Source organism: Acinonyx jubatus, chromosome C1 (genome assembly GCF_027475565.1).
Source record: "Acinonyx jubatus isolate Ajub_Pintada_27869175 chromosome C1, VMU_Ajub_asm_v1.0, whole genome shotgun sequence".
Taxonomy (NCBI): domain Eukaryota; kingdom Metazoa; phylum Chordata; class Mammalia; order Carnivora; family Felidae; genus Acinonyx; species Acinonyx jubatus.
The window spans coordinates 64563808-64587644 of record NC_069381.1 but is presented as its reverse complement, the minus strand read 5'-3'; the positions used below and the strand labels follow the sequence as shown (position 1 = coordinate 64587644).

At 39.8% G+C, this 23837-nt stretch overlaps 1 protein-coding gene and 1 pseudogene across 1 annotated transcript in view; one reads left to right on the top strand and one right to left on the bottom strand.

Moving 5' to 3' along the window:
* Positions 1 to 23837, bottom strand: part of GIPC2 (GIPC PDZ domain containing family member 2) — a 171545-nt gene that overhangs the window by 35224 nt on the left and 112484 nt on the right. The window lies entirely within an intron of this gene.
* Positions 16526 to 17429, top strand: LOC106969732 (E3 ubiquitin-protein ligase RNFT1-like; annotated as a pseudogene).

Here is a 23837-nt window from a genome sequence, read left to right as displayed (position 1 = left end):
CCTCCTGGAAGCAAAGAAAACACAAAGAAAAACAGAGCCAAGCAATGAAGACAGAGTTCAGATGATATATGAACCCCTAGATCTCCAGCTGTAGACAGAGGTAGAGCTAGCTCTGACTTTTTCATTGTTAGTCAATATCTCCCCTCCCCTTATTACTTACCTAATGTATTTGTTTACATATTTATTCATTTTGGCAAGTGGTCTCTCTGCACTTCATTTTATCAGACTCAGTTAGGAGCACTGTGAACCACTTTGGCCACTGACTTTCTAAAAACAACATTGTGAAGCTGCATTTCATCCAAACCAGGGTGGTCTAGGTGGTGAAGATTCTCAAAACTAAGCTAGATAAGAAACTGAAGATGTTTACCCTGTGGGGAAGCAGACACAATGGCTTCCTTCAAATAGTTGAGAGGATCTCAGGTATAAAAGTGAATAGATTTGTTTTGGAGTGCCAAAGAGTAAAATTTAAAGGAAGTCAGACTTTAGCTCATCTGTGCTGATCTTTGGGCTTAATTCATTTTTTGCTCATCTGTGAAGAACCCTGAAAAGGATATACATCACTCCCATCCTTTCCAACAGTGAGATTCTATGATATCTCATAGATAAGAATAGGTAAGATAATATATTTTATTACATATTCCTCTGATTACTTTTAAAGGTAGGAATAGCCCTAGATAAAATTCAGATATTTTCTGAGTGTTTCCTTTGTGCCAGGAACCATGTGTCTTTATACATTTCCTACATCACTCCATCCCTAGAAATATGGCATCTTGGCAAGGCTAAAACCATTTCAGTGCTACCACTTTTTCATACAATTCATAAAAATACACTACTTTTCTTCTTGTTAAAAATACAACAAGTTCAGGAAATAAAATGTAGTTCCTGTTTAATCTGCATACCAGATTTGGGAAAAGACTCAAATACTCCTCAGTTAGCCCCTAATCCAATTTTCCCCAGTGTGCAGCTGGGCATTTTAGAATCCATGTTAACTGCCCATTCAACAGCTATTCTCCCTTCTTTCTTGCTGGGAGAACCCTGGTGTGATTAGATCAGCCTCAATGGGTGTCCTCAGCCTCAATGGGTGAATCATACATTCATTTCATAAATGTTTACTGAGCACATACTTCTTATGTGCCAAGAACTAAAGACTCTAAAGATGCAAGTGAGAAGGCAATACCCTGTCTTTTTTAAGTTTTATTTTAGTAGAGAAAGACAAATCAGAAACAATAAATATAATAACTAAGTAAATTATATGGTTAGTTAGAAGATCAATGGCATTAGGAGGAAAATATAGAGCTTGGTAAAGGGAATGGAAGTGCCAGGGTAGTAGCAAGAGGCAAGTTTCGATATTAAATATGATGATCAGGATAGACCTCATTGAGTAAGTGAGATTTGAGTAAAGACTTGAAAGAGGTGCAGGAGTGAGCCATGCTGATGTCAAAGAGAAAAACATTTAGACACAGGGCACAGCTAGAGCAAAGATCCTCAGCAGGAGTATACCTGGCATGTCAGAAGTATAGCAAGAAGGCCAGTCTGGCTGGCTGGAGTGCAGGGAAAGCAGTTGATGATAAGGTCAGAGATGTCACAAGTGTCCAGGTGATGCAAGACCTCGTAGGCATTATGGAGTCTTTGGGTTTTACTTTCAATGACATGGGGACACTTCAGTGGGTTTTGAGCAAAAGAGTGACACTCTTGAATCTAAAACCCAAGCTGATGACTCTTTCCACTTTGCATTTACCCAGTTGTTCCCTAGCCCCACCATCCAAAAAATCAAAGAAGTCATTTAGGGTTCGACCAATCTGCAATAAAACGCCAAGTAGGAAATAGCAGCAAACAAAACATTTTCTGTTTAAATGTGTAAATGTGGTAGAACAGGTTTTCTTCCTCCCTGCTTCCCATTTACACACAGTAACACATTTAATCATCACAACAACCCTGCAGATTAGGTATTACTATAGTTTTTGTTTTGTAGCTGAGGAAACTGAGACAGAGAATTTAAGTCACACAACTATTAACTGCAGAGCCAGAATGGAAATCCTCCTGGCTGACTGATTCCAGAGACTGGGCTCTGAATCATTACAATAAACTGCTTAAGTTTATTAAGTTTATTATCTACTAATGGGTAGATACCTGCCAGAAATATCCAGAGGCACTTTCCTGTCCCAACTTCTCTCCATCCTAAATGACCATTCACCCAGACCAGACAGAGACTGACCAGACCAAGGCAAGTCCCTGGGGAAAGCACTGTTCAATGCAGGAAAGCAGTGGGAGAGGGGGAAGATTCCAGAAGAAAGAGGATCCAAAGGAGGGAGAGGAAGATTTTTCCCTAAGGACCATAATAGACGTCACTACATGGCGTGACCCTGAGTGTCTAGAACAAAGAACTTACTCTCTTGGACTCAAAGTATAGCTTTTGACCTTTTCATCAACAATTTTATATGATTAACTGGCAACAATAACATTGTTAATAATAGGCAGTAGGACATCCCTCCCACAAAAAGGGCAGAATCCTAGAGTTACGTAAGGAACATGGTAGTGCAAGAAACTCATCATATTGGGACATTTTACCGAAAGCCCCCCTAATGCCAGCGTTCTCATAACAATTAGTAACACGGAGACTTTTGAGTTGCAATATGAATGTCTCACACAGTTATTTTACCTTCAAAGAGATATTTTTCCTAAGAGGAAAAATATAAACCTGAATCAAAAAAATTTTCTCTTTTTTCCTTCCAAGGTCACCCCCTCAAATGAAAAGTACAACTTTGTCCAGCCAAGAAGACAAAAATTAACTTAAGAAAAAAAAAAGGAGGTTACCTGTAAAGCCCTACTCCTTGGATAAATTAGGTCAGGTATCTTGATTCTGTGCCTAACACACAGAATATAGTCTCTTGAAAGATTTAATACCTCTTTCACATCAGGCCCAGTACTATTTCCCTCATGGCCAGTAAGCCCTTCAGGGAAAGTCAATTACTCTAAGGTTTTCTTGCAAAAAGAACTCTGCTTTTTACTGATTCCAAATACTAGTTTCTCTGACCTCAGTGGTTCTCAAACTGCTAGACCCACTCCTTTCTATAGAAAATATTTTTCAACGCCCATATATAGTCCTAAAATGAAATCCATACAAAATTGTAACCTACCTACACTTATAACTTTTGAACAAAAAAAAAATGCTTTGACTATAACACAAAGGAGGAAAAAAATAGAATTTATAATAAAATAATGTATATGCCAATATGCTCAAACACAGCCACACCAGAAGACTAATGTAGTCAATGCATCTACGTGTGGAATCTATGAAAATTTGACATCTACTACCAAATTGATTAAGGTCTATTGTATTGATGATCCGAATACTGAAAGTAGCATGGCCACTAGGCAATGTGGTTTTCCAAAATGGGGAACAACTTGGTAAAGCTTGAAATAAATCAAGTATACTCTTCCTTCAATTTACAATTATTTTAGTTTTGGAAAATGCAGCCTATTTTTAAACCGTGCAAAATATATTATGAGTTTATGTAAAATGTTATTGGGCTCTAGACTCATAATTATAACAAGTTTTTACCTACTCAAGCAACTGATGAGGCAACTAAAAGTTATGTAGAACATCAAACGATTCTTCCTTGTGTAGGACTGCCCTGCAAATTGCAACTTTCTAATATCCCTAACCTTTGTCCATAAAATCCCCACTATCCCCTCAGACAACCAAAATACCCCCAACTTTCCAAAGTATTCTCTAGGAGACAGTATCATTCCTATTGGTGACAATGCATACTCTTCATGCACTTATAAAAATAAGCACATTTTAAAAGAAATCACACTTTAAAGCTCAATCTCTCAGATTTACCTTTGACTTTACCATTATCTGCATCAGAAAAGTAAAAAAATGTCTGAGTTTTGGAATCATACCTGGGTGAAACCTCAATTTCACCACTAACTACCTTGGTGACCTTGAACAATCCCCTAACCTCTCTAATCAGCAGCTCTTCTCCTATAGAAGAGAAAACTATGTCTTTACAAAAGGACCACAAATATAACTCAACCCAAATCAGTAATGTCTTGATTGTCCATAAACTAATCTGGCATTTCTCTCAGGTTCCCATTCACTCACTGGTTAATGGGGAAAGAATTAACTATATGTCCAATGCAATTTAAATTTAATCCAATCTGATAATTTAAATGATCCCTTTAGGCAGTGTTGAGAATCTCTAGGGGAAAAGTATGTTCAGGCTCTCAGCAGGACCAGCTTCATAGGTCTGAGACCTGTGCAGTTGCACATAGTCCTGCACTTAGAAAGCCCCCACAGGTGGTTTAATGCTCTGTCACAGTCTTAAGATTCTTAATTTTTGAACAATGGACTTGTATTTTCGTTTTGCACTGGGCCTAGAAAAGTATGTAGTCAATGCTGGCCCTCAGGCACCTGCCTCCCTCCCCTGCTTCTCTCCCTAAGATGATATCTGGATATCTGAGGAGAAGGGCATTGATGGGTCCTCATGACTTTGAGAGAAAGAGCCTCCTATCTTCATGGACGTCATTGGCGTGCATTGGGAAGTTACTACTGGTCTCAAGACATCAGCCATTATTCACTGGGTGCACCTTGCTTGGTCAGGACCAAGTAACACCTCTGTATGTCTCAGCCTTACCCCTACTATGTTGGCTATAGACTGTGGAGTGACTACTCTGGTCCTCACCAAGTCTACTGGCCTGGCATTCCACCTGCCTTGTCAGGGCAGGGTGGGCAGATGGTGCCTCAGAAGGCCTTCTGGCTCTTGTCACATCATCTATAAAACATGGGACTTGGAGGAAGCATAGGAAAACAAAGCCATAGGATCTCCTTCTGTTTGTGGTGCATAGCCAAGTTGTTGTGGTCATACTCCCAAGTTGGTACAGGTGAGCAGAACAAAAATGAGCTTTCCAGGGACCTCAACTTGGAAATGGGCAATATCTCCCCTCTTTGTTCTTACTATTACTCTTATTTTTGTAATACAACTTATTTCCAAGCCATGGGGGAAAATTACAAGACACATATCACTATCTTCTACTTCTATTTCTTTCCACAATCTCCTTGGCCAAGAAAGGTATGTGGAGGTGGGGGCGGTTTTTACTTTCCTAACATCATATCCTCCTACTTCTTTTTTTTTTTTTAATGTTTATTTATTTCTGAGACAGAGAGAGACAGAGCATGAGTGGGCGAAGGGCAGAGAGAGAGGGAGACACAGAATCTGAAGCAGGCTCCAGGCTCCGAGCTGTCAGCACAGAGCCCGACACGGGCCTCAAACTCACAGACCGCAAGATCATGACCTAAGCCGAAGTCGGACGCTCAACCAACTGAGCCACCTGGGGGCCCCATATATCCTCCTACTTCTTGGTGCTAACCTTGTGAAGCCTTAAGTGTATATAAGGGTGTCTTCTCTATACAATGGATAGCCCTCTATGATCTGAATTTTCTGGGCTCAGCTAGTGATGTGCTAAATGGGAAATAAGATAATTAAGCAAACCCCCTATATGCACACATGGCTCAGAAGTCAAGAGTTCACTTTCTCTTTCTCTAGCCAAGTAAACCTCATGGCTCTCCCATAGAACCTTTTGCAATAAAACATGATGTAAGAAGGAAATGAAAATATACCCATGTAACATTTGCAAAAATATTAAGCCAAGAACATTTGTTTTGCAGATTGGTTTCAAGTTTGGGTTTTTAGGTTCCTTCCCTTTCAACAACTCTATCTTATTATTTTGCAATTAATTCTTGAGTTTATACAATATCCAAAGCACTTAGAAAGAGAGCCTGCACATGACTATTCAGGGATGAAATCTGCTCTGCTCTAAACTTCCTGCCTGGGTCCCAGCTCTATGCGTTTCCCTGAATGGCCCACTAGGACCTCAGACTCAGCATCTCCACAACTGAATCCATTCAACTTTTCCCCAAATGAGCTTTCCTTCTTGACTTCCTTCTTTTATCAGCAGTAGAAAATGAGGTTAGTGCAGTAGTTCCCAACCTCTCTTGGCTCACAGTATCCTTAGCATCTTGTTAATTTTTTTCACAATGCCCCTAAACCAAAAGAAATCCTTAATTTCATTTTCTACACAGTTAGGTCCAAACAATTTGTAAGTATGTGTGTCCTCACAACCTAATTACATTTGAAATACACATACATATTTTTTTAATGTTTCATCCTTAAATAACATTAACTTAATAATGAAATATATGCACCTGCTGGGCACTGTATCACTTCTACAATCTTGGAATCAAATTGGGCACCACCCTCACTCCCTGTTCCACAGTGATTTTCATGTAGTAGTTGCTTTTTATCACAGCAGCCACCAAAACCCCAGCTTCGCAAAGATACAACAGCACCAAAAGAAATGTATGACATTGACACTGTGGCAGACATAAAGTTCATAGTTTGCATGATGTCCTATAGTCATAGAGTATAATTATGCTTTCTTTGATATTTTTAAATGTCCCACAACACCCCCTGTGAATTCACTGTGGTGTTCCGGGGCACCTCAGCCACATCGTGGGAACTGCAGGGTTAGAATGACAGTTTGGAACATGCTGTGATAGATTATTACAGTAATGACCCCCCATAAATCACACCTCTTTGTATGCATGCACTAGAGCCAATGGGATTTAGTTTGGCCAATGGGACATTAATAAATATAACATAGGCAGAGGCTTGAAAATTACCGTGCTTTGGAGTTTGCCCTCTCTTGCTGCCGGAAGCCATTCTGCCACTGTATGACACACCTGGGCTAGCTCCTGGGAGAGAAAAGACCTCATGGAGAGAGGCCCCAGTCATCTCAGTCATCCCAGACACATGAGGAAAACCCAAACCATCTAGCTCTAGACAAACTGACTCAGACCGAGAGAGCTGCCCACTGAGCTATAGAATCATAAAACATTTTAAAACTTTCCTTTTAAACCACTATGTTTTGGGTGGTTTTTAGGCAGCCTAACTGATAGAATGTTAAAGAAATTGCACTTTATACTTTAGGTGATGGAAAATCAATAAAAGAATCAATTGCTTAATGAAGTTGAATAGAGTTAAAATGGATGAACAATGATCATTCAATGGTCTCCTCAGAATTCTCTTAGAAATAGCTTGTGATTTCCAGCCTTAAAGCCTCAGGAACAGATCCTGAAGTTCATAAACATTTCAATTTTATTATAATTGAAGTTAGAAAATTGACTTCAGGGGCGCCTGGGTGGCTCAATCGGTTGGGCGTCCAACTTCGGCTCAGGTCATAATCTCACCCTGTGTAGGTTCCAGCCCCGTGTCAGGCTCTGTACTGACAGCTCAGAGCCTGGAGCCTGGCTTGAATTCTGTGTCTTCCTCTCTCTCTGCCCTTCCCTACTCTCACTCTGTCTCTCTGTGTCTCTCAAAAATAAATAAACACTGAAAAAAAATTTTTTTAATTGACTTCATTTGTTTGAACCACAGTTCCTACAATTATAATGTAAGTGATCATTAACCTATGAGGAAGCTTGTTTGTAAAGGAAAATGTGAATTTTAATTCAGTTGTCAAAAGAGTGAAGGGAAATCTTGTTACAAAATACAAGAATGGCCCTTTCAGCCCTAGTTCTGATTGCTGACCACTTTAACCACAGTGGCTGAAACCCAATAGCAAACCCAGAACCAAATGAAAATGGCCTCACAGCAGCACAAATGCGTCTGTTACAAGATGCTAAATCTTAATGCTAATCAGGCCTTTCCCAATCTTTTGCTAATTCAACAAAGCAAGGTTCCAACCAGAGCACGCAGATGATTGCATGGAACACTTTTTGGCAGGGGCCGTAGGCCGACCATCTAAAAAACCTGTGACTGTGAAGGTACAACCAGGAGCTGCTCTTCAGAACTGCATTGGTGTAGTGTAGTCAGAGAATATCACCATTCTAAGGCACAATAAAATACGTTTTTTTAAAAGGATGAGACTGAGTCATCAAGAAAATATTGAATGTTTATGAAAATAAATTGAAACCCCTTCAGTAAGATTTCCATTAAAAATGATTAAGAAGGGTGCCTGGGTAGCTCAGTCAGTTAAGCATCTGACTCTTGGTTTCGGCTCAGGTTATGATCTCATGCTTTGTGGGTTTGAGCCCTGCATCAGCTCTGTGCTGACAGTGTGGAGTGTGCTTGGGATTCTCTCTCTCTCTCTCTCTCTCTCTATCTCTCTCTCTCTCTGCCTCTCCCCTACATGCTCTCTCTCTCTCTCCCTTTCTCTTAGGATAAACTTAAAAAAAAAAAAAGATTAAGAAAAGTAGTATAGGCTCTTAAAGTAGTATTGCTATCTAGAAACTTCACTTATTTGGAAAATTCCATTTCCCAGGAGCCATTGCAAATAATGATGCTTTTGGCATCTCCATGAATTAGAGGTAACTGCATCAGCTCACCTTGGACTAACTACCATCTACAGTTTAATTCTATTGAGTGGGAAAATTCTCCCAGCCCTCAATAGCATGAGAATGACTGAGGCACTGGTCCTCAGACAGCAGCTCCAACTTCCTGAGCAGGAGACTGAATAGGGCAGTAGAGGAACAAGATGACAATTACCTCATATGGGCCCAAGGGTGAGCTCCTTTCCAACCAGGTAAGGCTCTGTAGAGAGGTTGAAGTCAGTAGCCACATCACCAGGGGCCAGATATCCTAGGAGAAGTTATATAATGAAGGTGTCCAGCTGGGAAAAGCCCACCTAATTCCACATTTCCTGCCTGTGCCCAAGACCCTGCTCACCCCATCAGGGAAACTGCCTGTGAAACAAAAAAATAAGGGAAAGGACACTCCAGCCACCACAGACATAGTAAACACAGCCGTAACTACAGCCTATACAGAGGCAAAAAAACAACCTATCTTTATGTAGTTAAAGAAGCTTTAGAAAATATAGATGCAGAAAGAGAAAGGGGAAAGAGCCGACTACATACATATACAGTAAGTGTGCTCATATGCAAAAAGGATATGTTAGGATCTTCTTTTCATTTATCAATATATACCTTAACAGAATCATTTTGAATTGCATCATATCCAATTTTACGGCCATATCCTTTTAATCAATCCCATGTTTCGGGGTATCCAAATTCTATTTTGTTATTTCTTGAGGGTGTCAGGAAGCCCTGGTTCAATACCAACTGACCAGTAGAGAGGAGTCAGACCCTTATTTTTATAAAAGTTGGATGGAGGACACAGATCAGGTGTGCAGCCCAATGAGACTCCTAACAGGGTATCTGGAGTTAAACAGTTTCCTAGACAGACACAGGTAGAGCTGGAAAACCGCAGGCTTCCCCACAGTCAGGAGGCCTTCCCCATAAAAGCTGCACTTGGCAGGAAGCCAGTGAGGGCACATGCTCTGCAGGTAGAATGATGCAAAGTGTGAAAACAGTGGGAGCAGAGCCCTGACCACAACCAAACAAGTTGCTCCTTTTCCCCTGGGGAGGGTTCTGAGGTGGAAGAGGGCTGGAAGTATTCCAGAAGTGGCTGTCCCCCAACACAGAAACCAGGCAAAAGCAGGTTACCTACTCAGTGCCATTTCAAAAACAAGGCTGTGATAACTATGCTTAAATTTTTACCTTTCTGCATTTGTCCTATTATTTTCTTAGAACAAATTCCTAGAAGTGGGATTCCCAAGTCAAAGCTAAAAGCATCTTTAAAATCTTTCACACATACTATCAAACTGCAGAGAAGACTATAGATTTACACTCCCAACAGCAATGGATGAAAGTGCACACTTCTTCACTCCCCTTGCTGTTGTGATAGGTTAAGATGGTATCTCATTATTGTGCTCGTTTGCATTTTGTTACTAGGAAGGCTAAAATCTTTCCATTGGACATTTTTATTTTTTTCTTTTCGGACTCCTTTGGTATGCCCTCTGCTCATTTCTTTGGTGAGATTTTCATATTCTTATTCGTTTGTAAGATGCAAAAACATTTAAGCAAGTCACTCTTCTTAATCTTACAATTGTGATGCGTCACATAGCAGTTAGAATCATAAGCCTAACACAGCATGATACTGAGGTTGAGAATGATCATTTCCATATTTATTAAAACTTTTCCTCATATCAAAGCAAGAACTTATTTGAAGAAGGGACAGGCTTTTGGAAAAGGTCAATATCTATAGCCCACAGAAGTGCTTGGATTTAATATCCTCTGATATTTAGTCTATGCACTGACATTTTTATTTCAAACTTTAAGACACTTCATAATTATTAATCCAGAAATCTGAAATTTTTTTCTTTTTTTTTTTAAGGAGAAAATAGTTCATGTTTCATTTTAATTCCAAGTACAAGAGAGACAGTTAAATTTCTTTAAACAACTGCTGACATCATCTCGAGGGGGTGAGGGCAGGAAATGACAGACCTGCATTCAAACACAATAATCACTTTATTACCAGATCTAATGACATGTCTGGGAGAGACCCAGAGTCTTGTCCAGTTAATGCCCCCTTGCCCTTCACTTTTTTATAAAAAAAAAAAAAAATCCTTAACAGATGTGCTTTATTTTGAGCATATTCAGTACATAGAACTTTAAAATTTTGAAGAAAAACTCAGGGTAATTACTTGTTCTCTTTATTAAAAGATTGCCATCAGAAATATCAGGTATAAACTGCTGACTGAGACAAGGTGCACGGTTAAATGATTGAACTGATACAGACATTTTAAAATAAACAGTTCCCAGTATTTTGATCCACAATCTGCCAAGGATAGCTACTTTATGTTTTTAGGTAATACAGTTAAGCACTGGTAAACAAAACATTCTTTAAAGAACTTTAAAACTTTTAATGCATTATTCGATATTTTTAAGTTAAATTCCAGTTAGTTAACATAAAGGGGAATATTAGTTTCAGGTGTACAATACAGTAATTCGACACTTCCATACAACACTCAGTGCTCATCACAAGTGTACTCCTAATCCTCATCACCTATTTCACCCATCCCCCCCATCCACCTCCCCTTTGGTCACTATCAGTTTGTTCTCTATAGTTGAGTCTGTTTCTCGGTTTGCCTCTCCCTTTTTTCCTCTTTGCTCATTTGTTTTGTTTCTTATATTCCACATAAGTGAAATCATATAGTATTTGCCTTTCTCTGACTTCTTTCACTTAGTATAATGCTGTCTAGTTCCATCCATGTTGTTGCAAATGGCAAGATTTCATTCTTTTTGATGGCTGGGTAATATTCTACTGTATAAATGTACCACATCTTCTTTATCCATTCATCAATCAATGGACAGTGGGCTGTTTCCATAATTTGGCTGTTGCAGATAATGCTGCTATAAACATCAGGGTGCATCCCTTTGAATTAGTGATTTTGTATTGAGTAAATACCCAGAAGTGTGATTGTTGGATCATAGGGTAGATCTATTTTTAACTTTTTGAGGAAACATCATATGGTTTTCCACAATGGCTACACCAGTTTGCATTCCCACCAACAGTACGAGAAGGTTCCACATTCTCACCAACACCTTTTGTTTGTGTTGTTGATTTTTAGCCATTCTGACAGATTTGAGGGAATATCTCATTGTAGTTTTCATTTATATTTCCCAGATGATCAGTGATGTTGAGCATCTCTTCATGTGTCTGTTGGCCAGCTGGAGGTCTTCTTTGGAAAAGTGTCTATTCGTGTCTTCTGCCTATATATTTTTTTAATTTTTCTTTTTTTTAACATTTATTTATTTTTGAGACAGAGAGAGAGCATGAATGGGGCGGGGCAGAGAGAGAGGGAGACACAGAATGGGAAGCAGGTTCCAGGCTCTGAGCCATCAGCCCAGAACCCGATGCAGGGCTCGAACTCACGGACCACGAGATGGTGACCTGAGCCGAAGTCAGACGCTTAACCGACTGAGCCACCCAGGCGCCCCCTGCCTATATTTTAATTGGATTATTTGTTTTGGGGTGTTGAGTTTTAAAAGTTCTTTATATTTTTTGGATACTAACACTTTATCAGATAGGTCATTTGCAAATATCTTCTCCCATTCTATAGGTTGCCTTTTAGTTTTGTTGATTGTTTCCTTCACTGTGCAAAATCTTTTCATTTTTATGAAGTCTTAATAGTTTATTTTTGCTTTTTTTCCCTTTCCTCAAGAGACATATCTAGAGGGGCGCCTGGGTGGCTCAGTTGGTTAAGCGTCTGACTTCAGCTCAGGTCATGATCTCACAGTTTATGAGTTCGATCCCCACCTCAGGCTCTGCACTGACAGCTCAGACCCTGGAGCCTGCTTTAGATTGTGTCTCTCTCTGCCCCTCCCCCACTTGTGTTCTTTCCCTCTCTCTCAAAATAAATAAACATTAAAAAAAAGAGAGACATATCTAGAAAGAAATTGTTATGGTCAGTGTCAGAGAAGTTACTGCCTGTGTCCTTCTCTAGGATTTTTTTTATGGTTTTAGGTCTCACATTTAGGTCTTTCATCCACTTTGAATTTATTTTTGTGTATGGTATAAGAAAGTGGTCCAGTTTCATTCTTTTGCATTTTACTGTCCAGTTTTCCCAATATCATTTGTTGAAGAGACTATCTTTTTCCCACTAGATATTATTCTTGCTTTGTCAAAGATTAATTGACCGGGGTGCCTGGGTGGCTCAGTTGGTTTAGCATCCGACTTCGGCTCAGGTCATGATCTCACAGTTCGTGGGTTTGAGCCCTGCATCAGGCTCTGTGCTGACAACTCAGAGCCTGGAGCCTGCTTCTGATTCTGTGTCTCCCTCTCTCTGTGCCCCTCCCCCACTCACACTTTGTCAAAAATAAACATTAAAAAAAATTTTTTTAAAGATTAATTGACCATATAGTTGTGGGTTTCAATAATATCTTTGTAAGAGGTCTTAAAGTAATGGATATTGAGCAAATGGTAGTAAACAATTCCTTAACAAAAAAATGTGCTTAATCATTCTTTCTGTTAAAAAATGTTCCATTTTGGGAGCACCTGGGTAGATCAGTCAGTTAATTGATCTCTTCTCAGGTCATGATCTCATGGTCATGAGATGGAGTCCTCTGTCTGGCTCTGAGCTGGGCGTGCAGCCTAAGATTCTCTCTCCCTCTCCTTCTGCCCCTGCCCTACTCGCATGTGTGCTCTCTCATTCTCTCTCAGAAAAAAAAAAAAGAAAAAAATCTTCATTCTGTTTAATTCCCTTCTTAACAGTAACATACTTTTAAATCTACCAAATCAATAAATTTCAGAATTCTAAAATTCGTGCTAGTATGAATTGTCCCAAAATATTCCCTTCATCATCTTTATGCTTCTCCATAAAGTATAACAATACCTGTTAGAGCCCTCATCATTCACCATTAATTCAATAAACATTTTGAGAAGCTGCTAACATTCTTAAAAACTTAGTCTCTGCTACATTAGGAGCTAAGGTACAAAGATAAGTAAAACATTTCTTACCCTCAAGGAAAACATGGTCTAGAGTTTATGGTCTAGCAGGGTAGACAGTGTACAGTTTATAGTGGGGGAGACAGAAAAAGAGAATCCACTGTGGTATAATCAAGTACTGACACTGAGCCCAAGGAAACAGTCACACTGAGGCTGAGGGAATCAGAGAAGGCTTCTAGGAGGAAGTGATGAGTCACTGAGTCCTGGACAATGAGCAGGTTCTAGCTAGGGTGATTCAGGCAAGTGTAAAGGCACAGAGGCAGATGGGTCACAACGAGGAGAACCAGTAGTACAGTTCAGTTCAGATGAAGCATAGAGTTGGAGTGGGCACAGTCAATGGTGAGAGCACTACAGAAGGAACATTACATCTTTACATCTCAATGAATGCTGACAAAAGTTGATGATGAATGGCTATTCTTACCTTCCTCCCCCCATTTCACAGTTAAAGAAACAGAAAAATTAAAGTTAAAATTTTAAATTAAGTAACTTGCCCAAGGTCATATATTGTAGAAGTGGCTAAAATAAAATTCCAACTTAGAAATTCTGATTCCAGAGCCTAGGCTCATCTGCTAATCATGAATGGATTGTATGCTATGCTAAGGAATTTGAATTTCACCTTGAAGTTCATGTGAGGACAACAATTTTAAGCAGGAGAATGCTAGAGTCCATTTTGCCTTTTAAAAGGATGACCCATACTGCTAAAGGGACGAAGTGAGGCTAGACCTGAGATGGAACTATGTACGGTTCTGCCTGATGTACCCTGCACAACTAGAGGGAGGACCATCAAATGTGGTCTATGAATGGCACTCAAAGTTGTGCAATACACAACCTACATGACCACATTTAATGTAACTGCAAGTTAGGAGGTTATTACAGTAATCCAGACTTAAGATGTATGAGGGATTGAACTAAAGAAGAAGGGAATGGTTTATAATGCAGAAATAACAATGTAGAATCAACAGGAGCTGTTGGCTAGGTGGATGAAGATGGTGACACAGAAAGAGCAGTCAAAGAAGTTTTATTTTGTTTCAGTCTAAGTTGGAACTACATTTTTTCATCTTCCCTACTTGGTTCTGGGTTAGAAACTTGCACATGATTTGGAAAATGAAACGAAGGAGTCAGCCCTTATGCTCTGAAGGTCATCATGGTTACAGGTGAGTAGAGTAAGATGCAGAGAAGCAAGTGTCAGTCTGTGCTTGTTCTTCCCCACTCTACACCTTCCTCTGCCTACAGATCCAGCTGTTCTTCCCATCTGCCTGTCCTGCTGACCCACAGCAACCCATGACCAGATACCCAACTGCAAACTCACAGAAGCAACCACGAGGACCAGATCACAGCCTTCCACAGACCTCCATGGGAGTGGAGTTCTCCTTTGTGGACCCTATCAGCAGATTCCCCTCAAGCTCGGACTTGTCCACCATGCCAATGTTTCAGGAAGACTGCTTGGTGACCGCCCTGCTTCATCAACTCTCCTTCCTGGACCCTTACTTCCCCTGATCCCAGCAGGCTTTTTTTGTAGCAACTGAAAAGATTATTCTGAAAGGCATATAGAGCTGAAAAGAACATAGAAGAGTCAAAACAACTTTGGAAAAGAAAAAATTCGAAGGACTTACACCATTTGATGTCAAGACTTATAAATGAATCTATGACAGAGCTGTAAAGATGGACACCCAAATTACACAGGGGCAAAACATGTGGTAAACTTGCCTGGGATAACTTGGAAGGCAGAACATATGCCCATTGACACTGTAACTCTGGGGGAAGTGGTTGGCAAGAGAATAATTGTGGGCTTTTATTTTGTATTTCAGGCAAAGTATTTTTTTTCCCTCATTAGCTCTTTTTTTTTTTTCAATATACGGAATTTATTGTCAAATTGGTTTCCATGCAACACCCAGTGCTCATCCCAAAAGATGCCCTCCTCAATACCCATCACCCACCCTCCCCTCCCTCCCACCCCCCATCAACCCTCAGTTTGTTCTCAGTTTTTAACAGTTTCCTATGCTTTGGCTCTCTCCCACTCTAACCTCTTTTTTTTTTTTCTTCCCCTCCCCCATGGGTTTCTGTTAAGTTTCTCAGGATCCACATAAGAGTGAAACCATATGGTATCTGTCTTTCTCTGTATGGCTTATTTCACTTAGCATCACACTCTCCAGTTCCATCCACGTTGCTACAAAAGGCCATATTTCATTCTTTCTCATTGCCACGTAGTATTCCATTGTGTATATAAACCACAATTTCTTTATCCATTCATCAGTTGATGGACATTTAGGCTCTTTCCATAATTTGGCTATTGTTGAGAGTGCTGCTATAAACATTGGGGTACAGGTGCCCCTATGCATCAGTACTCCTGTATCCCTTGGGTAAATTCCTAGCAGTGCTATTGCTGGGTCATAGGGTAGGTCTATTTTTAATTTTCTGAGGAACCTCCACACTGCTTTCCAGAGCGGTTGCACCAATTTGCATTCCCACCAACAGTGCAAGAGGGTTCCTGTTTCTCCACATCCTTTCCAGCATCTATAGTCTCCTGATTTGTTCATTTTGGCCACTCTGACTGGCGTGAGGTGATATCTGAGTGTGATTTTGATTTGTATTTCCCTGATAAGGAGCAACGTTGAACATCTTTTCATGTGTCAGGCAAAGTATTTTAAGAAGTGAGCTCAAGTGAGGCACCTGGGTGGCTCAGTCGGTTAAGTGTCCCATTCTTCATTTTGGCTCAGGTCATGATCTTGCAATTTGTGAGTTTGAGCCCCACATCAGGCTCTGCGCTGGCAGCATGGACCCTGTTTGGGATTCTCTTTCTCCCTCTCACTGCCCCTCCCCACCTGAAAATAAATAAACTTAAAAAAAAAGAGCTTATGAAATTGGCCAATTTGCAAGCCAATTTGGGAGCCTAACGAGGAAGGCTGTATGAAAGCTATTGGGCCCCAAATTTTAAAAGACAATTTTGAAAATATATCTGAACACAAAATCCCATTAAAATCTAGCTTTGTTGCTGCCACTGGGGCTAACAAAGTTAGTTGTGGTTGGGTTTGAGGATGAGGAATCCTGACTATAGAGATAGGACGGTCTCCCATTGTCGCTGACACCCTGTGAGACTTCTACCCACTCATCGTCATTAGAGGAAACACAATCCCTATGCAAAGGAATGTGGAGGAGAGAAAAAATACTCAAGGACCATGCCACCCTCCATGAACTGTGGACATTGCAGCAGCATCAATCTCCTAAAGTGCTCCTGCAACAAGATGGACAGAAGGGCCCTGCCTTCATTCTGGAGATTCTCACATCCAGATAAACTCCAGGTATAAACAATGTGCTGAAAATCCAAGCTTCAGAAATATATGTAATTTCTCTTGGAACTGGGCTTCTAACAACTTTTATGTATGTCAACAAAAGTACTGTAAATTGGGCTTTTCTAAGAAAAAGTGCCCAAAAATTCAGTATACTTGGTATTCTTGGCAGAATCTTTTGTTCTCTTTCATTTTTCAGTCACTTTATTACAACTTAATCTTTGTAAATACTACTTTGGGTCATCCAAGCTTCTGGAAGTACTTTGGATTATTGGAATTATAGTCTTCATTCTGAAAGTCTTCTTCATTGGCTCAAAATGCCTTACTTTATTGGGTACCCTCTTTCATGATGCCTTTTAAATCCAAGGATTACTGGTATACATTCTTAGAAGAATTGTGTCAGTATAAATGAATTTTGTTCCATATCAGTTTGGTTTCATTACCTCATTAGCTACAGGGAGTTTGGTAATATAACTAGATTCTTGGGATATTACCAGCTTATTTTACTTCCTTTTAAAATTTTGGATTCTTCTTGGAAATCTGAGGACTTTCAGACAGGTTTTTTAATACTTTTTACATGACCAAGCTAAAGAGTGACTTGTTCAGATGATATTTGATCAATATGTCAAGCAGAACTTCTTGAGATTATTTTTCCCATCTGTCAACATATATTTTCTCAAGAGTACATTACCTCATGGTTTCACCAAGAGAATGTCCACTGGTCAGAACTGTGATTTCAGACCATGTAACCAAATGGCAAGATGGGGATACTTCATCACACCTTCAAATATAAGTAAGTCCAGGGGTGCCTGGGTGGGTCAGTCAGTTGAGCATCCGACTTCAGTTCAGGTCATGATCTCATAGTTCATGGGTTCGTGCCCCACATTAGAGTCACTGTCAGTGCAGATCCCACTTCAGATCCTCTGTCCCCCTCTCTCAAAAATAAACATTTAAAAAAGAGAGACAGAAACAAATATAGTTAAGTCCTATAAACTATTAAGACTACAACATATTAATTTCATTTGGTTGTACTGACCATTGCTAAAGTCATCAGGATAGATTTTAGTATGCACTCTCTCAAATAAACTTCAAAAAAAATATGTAAGTAACGTTTAACCTAACGTCTATATTGACATTTATTCTATACTAATTACTTGACATGTGATTGCAGTATAAAACTATAAATGTATTTTCTTACTAATGTTATCAAAAACAGCAACTGCATAACTAAATTAAGAATTAATGGCTTCAGAGGAATTCAGGCATTCTTTTCAAACAATGTTTCAAAATAAGGAATATTTTTATGATAAAATATATCTTTATCCAAAATCTCAAAAATTCTTAAAGTTTTCATAAAATTTATATATTTTTTAATTTGAGAGGGTGTGTGAGAGAGCAGGGGAGAGGCACAGAGAGGGGAAGAGAAAGAATCCCAAGCAGGCTCCACACTGCCAGTGCAGAGCCTGACGTGGGGCTTGAACCCACAAGCCATGAGATCATGACCTGAGCTGAAATCAAGAGTCAGATGCTTAACCAAGACACCCAGGTGCCCCAAAATTTACAGTATTTTATTTATGATTTTTTTAATAAGAATTTCATTTTAATGTTTTTTTTAATTTACATCTAAATTAGTTAGAATATGGTGCAACAACGATTTCAGGAGTAGATTCCTTAGTGCCCCTTACCCATTTAGCTCATCCTCCCTCCCACAACCCCTCCAGTAACCCTCAGTTTGTTCTCCATATTTAAGAGTCTTTTATGAAAAAAAAAAATTAAAAAAAGACTCTCTTATGTTTTGTCCCCCTCCCTGTTTTTATATTTTGTTTCCCTCCCCTTTGTTCATCTGTTTTGTCTCTTAAAGTCCTCATATGAAGTCATATATTCGTCTAATTTCACTTAACATAAGTGGGTCGTAGGGTAGTTCTTTCTCTGCATTCTCACCAACATCTGTTGTTGCCTCAGTTGTTAATGTTAGCCATTCTGACAGGTGGAAGATGGTATCTCATTGGGGTTTTGATTTGTATTTCCGTGATGATGAGTGATGTTGCACATTTTTTCATGTGTCTGTTAGCCATCTGGATGTCTTCTTTGGAGAAGTGTCTATTCATGGCTTTTGCCCATTTCTTCACTGGATTGTTTTTTGGGTGTTGAGTTTGAGAAGTTCTTTATAGATTTTGGATACTAACCCTTTATCTGATATGTCGTTTGCAAATATCTTCTCCCATTCTGTCGGTTTCCTTTTAGTTTTGATGATTGTATTTTTAAATGAAAGTTCTATATGTTATATTTTATCTTTAATAAGATTTTCTATGTGAATATTAATTTACTGAGGATGATATATTTTAATATTACTCTTTTAAACATTAGCAATATAAATTTAAATTTTCCAGTGTTATTACAAAGATTACATTAATGGTTAGCCTTTAACCTAATGGCCTCAAGGTAGCCACCATTAAATTGAGAAGGAAGGGTATGGGAACAAGAAAGCAAAGAAATAAGACTTGAGAATGACATCTAGGCAATCATTGGATGTATTTACTGGCACATGGAACTGACTAGATGCTAACAGATCAAAAGCCTTCTAGATTTCTAAGTGAACTGTACTGCCAAATAAATATAATCCCAACCTGAAAAAGCCTTAGACTATTTGAACATTAAAACAATCCTCAGGACCTCACACTTGCACAAGTAGGAAACAGGCTGTGAAAGTTGTATAGCCTTCAAGAATACACTCCCAAATATCCCCTTCAGGTGTGGCCATAAAAAACATGACATGGAAGTCCCTCCCAGAGGATGGACCCAGGGCCATGGACAAAGGAGTTGACCAGGAGAGCAACGCCATGATCTAATCAAGGAACTTCCCCCCAACCCCACCTTATGAAGACAGGATATTTTCATAATGCTTGTTCAGGATTTCATATATACTAGCAACTAGAAATTGTTGAGTGTCTTCTGTTTTTCTGTTTTCCAAAAGAGAGGTTCATTTGTTTTTGTTTTGTCTTGTTTTGTTGAGTTATCCTGTTCCTGGTTCACCACTCTATATTCAGATCACACAAGAGGCCCCATCCAGACACTATGTCCATCACTGGAATATCTGAACTTTGTGCCATTTCGCTGACTTCATAGGTCTTTGGGTGCCTATGAGAAATGGATATTTTCTATAAAAGAATGGAATAGATATTTGTGACCAGAAAGACTACGGAGGATACTGGTTAGCAAGTCATTGAAAACCATTTTCTTTTTCTCCTGGGACACTGTTAGCCTGTTTTGTGGTCAGTACTGACCAATATAATGTGAGAAGTAACATCTGTTGCTTCCAGGCCTGACTTGTTTGGCCTCTGACTCATGACCCTCATGCCTTTTTCCTTCCAGCTGGCTAGGCTGGAGATGAGAAGAACAACTTTGGAAGTTGTGGTGTGAACATGGGGGATCCAAAGGACAGAAGAAACAGGAGTCCCTAAAAACGTGTAGAGAAATGCCACCCTCTAGGAGTGACTGTATTCCATTCTTACCTGAGCAAAAATAAATATACTTTAATCATATTAAGCCCCTGAGGTTTGGAAGGTTATCTATTACAATCACTAATGTATATACAGCAGAAAGAACAGCACAAAGATAGGAAGATTGAAAGAAATGACACAGCCTGAGGAGGGTAAGTGGTTCTCTTTGGCCAAAACATAGGCACAAGAAAGAGAACAGCAATGAACAAGAGGTTCCTTTGGGCATATTGCTATGGGTCTTAAACACATGCAAAAATTTGGACTTTATTATGTAGAATTGGGGACCATCAAAAGTTTATATCTATTATATATCTTCTATTTAAAACTGCTAGAGTCAGTGCTGTCAGTAATCTGCCTTTTCTCAGGCAATTAAGAATCCATATCTTTCACACACTGTTGCCCTCCAAAACTGAGAATATACAATATAATCACCAAGCTGACAACAGCTTTTGCAATCTGTTAAAGCTGCAACTCACATCAAAATGGATCCTGCCAAATTCAGTAAGAAAATCGAGAATCAGGGGTGCCTGGGTGGCTCAGTCAGTTAAGCATCTGACTTCAGCTCAGGTCATGATCTCGCGGTTTGTGAGTTCCAGCCCCGCATCGGGCTCTGTGCTGACAGCTCAGAGCCTGGAGCCTGCTTCAGATTCTGTGTCTCTCTCCCCCTGCCCCTCCCTCCCCTGCTCACACTCTCTCTCTCTCAAAAATAGATAAACATTAAAAAAAAATTTTTTTAAGAAAATGGAGAATCAGTAACCTTCAGAGAAAAAAGTCAACTTTCAAAACCTGTTTCTTCATGAAAGTGTGGTGTGTCGGGGGGAGGGAGAAAAGGAGATGTCTTTGCAAATAATGCTATTCCTGCAACAAAAGAAAACTGAAAATGGGCTTAAATCAGGGGCGCCTGGGTGGCTCAGTTAAGCGCCTGACTTCAGCTAGGGTCAAGCCCTGCGTTGGGCTCTATGCTGACAGCTCAGAGTCTAGAGCCTGCTTCAGATTCTGCCTCCCTCTCTCTCTCAAGAATAAAAACATTAAAAATTAATTAAATTTAAAAAGACGGGCTTAAATCATGGTCACATTTACTAAGCTCCTTCCATGTGTGTCTAGCAGGTGTCCTGCTAGAAGTCTACAATACAAAGATCAATTACTTACCAGGACTTCGAATTACTCAGAGTAATACAATTAGTAGGAACAAAAACAGATTAACCAGGATACATTAGTGTACATGCTATTATAAAAATAGGACCCAACCGAACTACAAGGTTTGGGGAAGAATCAGGGGTCACAGAACTTTCTTAGCCTCATACTGAAGATCCTTCTTGATCAGACTCAACCTACCCTTGCAGACTGAAATTTTGGTACTTTTCTTCACAAAATCATTTGCTCTCATACCTATCCTCCACCTTCCCACATCCATGCCTTGCCTTCTACCTCATTTTCTCTCCCTGACTCATTGCTGGCCACTGTTTAATGTGCTGCCAAGACTCTACCCATGAAGTCTCCCCTGGTTCCAGTGGGATGTACTCTCCCCCTTCTCAGGGGTCCCATCAGAGCCCTCGCAGGAAATTACCACTCCTCTGCTTTGCATTATGGCTACTTTCTGACTTGCTAGTCTTGTCTCATCTCCACTCTAAACTATAAGCCCCCTGAGGATCAGGAATGTTTCTGGTATGGCACCTTGTATGTACATAGTGGATTTTCAGCATTTTTTGAATGTTAGAATTTTAAACCCAAAACCCACTCCCTGCAGATGCTAACTCAGCACACACAAATAGTCACTGCATTCTTTGGTCTAGAGCTAAATTGCTGGGTGTATGGTATTTTCCCATGGGAGGGGAACAATCCTGAAAGAATACTCAGTAATAACAAGCTGAAGAAATAAAAATAGTACTACACCCTGGTTCTAACTAGTGCCTAGTTGTATTGCAAAAATTAAGATTGTCCAATTGGTCAAAATGCTTACATACTGATTAGAATGTATTAAAATGTCTAAGTTTGCCTTACTGCAAAACAATCTTTTATAGAAAAATCTCTACTTTAAAATATGTCAGCATTTGCTCTTAAGCAATCCAGAGAGGAGAAAATGGAAAGTGGCCTCCCCTTTCTAATATCAATACCATTAGCAAATGGTATTGACATGAGGGCAGCTGGAAATATGGTCTATAATGTCCCCACACTACACTGATGCTATAAGAGCTGGAAGCTAAAACATGGAGACAAATGAGCATTATTCAGGACGGAATGGTCAAAGCCAAAAGTAGAAAAAAATTGATGTCTATAAAATATTGAAGTAGACTGAATGTGTTCACTGAGGCCTGGAACATAATAAAGGAAATACATGCTTAAAATTTAAGTGAGGACAAACTTAGGATAAGTAGAAATATGTACAAGTTTTTTTAAGTGGGATTAACTTAAGGTTTTGTTAAGAGGTAAAAGCAGATGAGAATGAAAATATAAATCCATGGATAATAGCTCCATAAAATATTAATAGAGGAATTTTTGTGGCAGTGGTCCCCAGTCTGTTGAGTACTGGGGCCCCTTGGCCACCATAATTAGTACAAGGACACTGTAACTACATAAACACAGCAAGCCCTGTCTGTGGACTGTATAAACAACATGCCTAACACATTTGTACTACCATTTGACACAAACACAAAGATGTTTTTCCTGAGTAACAGAATGTCAGACAGGTTGGGGAAACTGGGCAGACTGATCTAGTAGGAACACACAGCTCTGAGAAGAGCTGTCACAAGGAAAGGGAAAACTCTACTCACCAGGGGGGCACATGATGTTTGGGAAGGATCCCAGAAGGAGCACTGGCTTTGAAAGGCCCTGAGCAGAAAACAGAGGACAGAGCCTGCAAGATGGCACAGGCTGTGTAGTGAGTAAAGGAACCTCTCAGATCTTCAAGACAATTACCACATTCAAAAAATTCTGTGTATGGTTAAAGTTTTTGTGGGAAATGGTCAAGGGGCTGAGCTTCTGGATCACCGCAAACAGCAAAAAAAGTGGAAGTAATGGGACACATGAGGAATTAAAGAGTGGGAAATTAAAGGAAACAGGAGAAGGGGCACCTGGGTGGCTCAGTTAAGTGTCTAACTCTTGATTTCAGTTCATGTCATGATCTCATGGTTCATGAGTTCAATCCTGCATTGGACTCCGTGCTGACAGCATGGAACCTGCTTGGGATTCTCCACCCCCCACCTGCCCCTACCCTGTTCACACGTGCTCTCTCAAAAAAATAAAAAATAGAAAAAGGGGGGGCAGCATTGGGGCACTTGGGTGGCTCAGTCGGTTGAGGATCCAACTTTGGCTCAGGTCATGGTCTCATGGTCTGTGAGTTAGAGCCCCACGTTGGGCTCTGTGCTGACAGCTCAGAGCCTGGAGCCTACTTCGGATTCTGTGTCTCCCTCTCTCTCTGCCCCCCTCCGCAACTTGTGCTTGATCTCTCAAAAATAAATGAAAAAAAATTTTTTTAATTAAAAAAAAAATGTGGGGGGCAGCAGCACTATGCCTGTTATAGGCCCTGGAAATGGAGCTCAAACCTAATTTAATCTGGCATGGGGGTCTTGGACAGTATTGGAGTTTCTTACATAAATTCACTCAAAAGTGTTCCTGAATCCTCAGAAGCTTTTTGTCATTATGTGTTTCCTTGGTTGATGGAATAATGCAAAAAAAAAAAAAAAAAAAGATTCTGTACTATA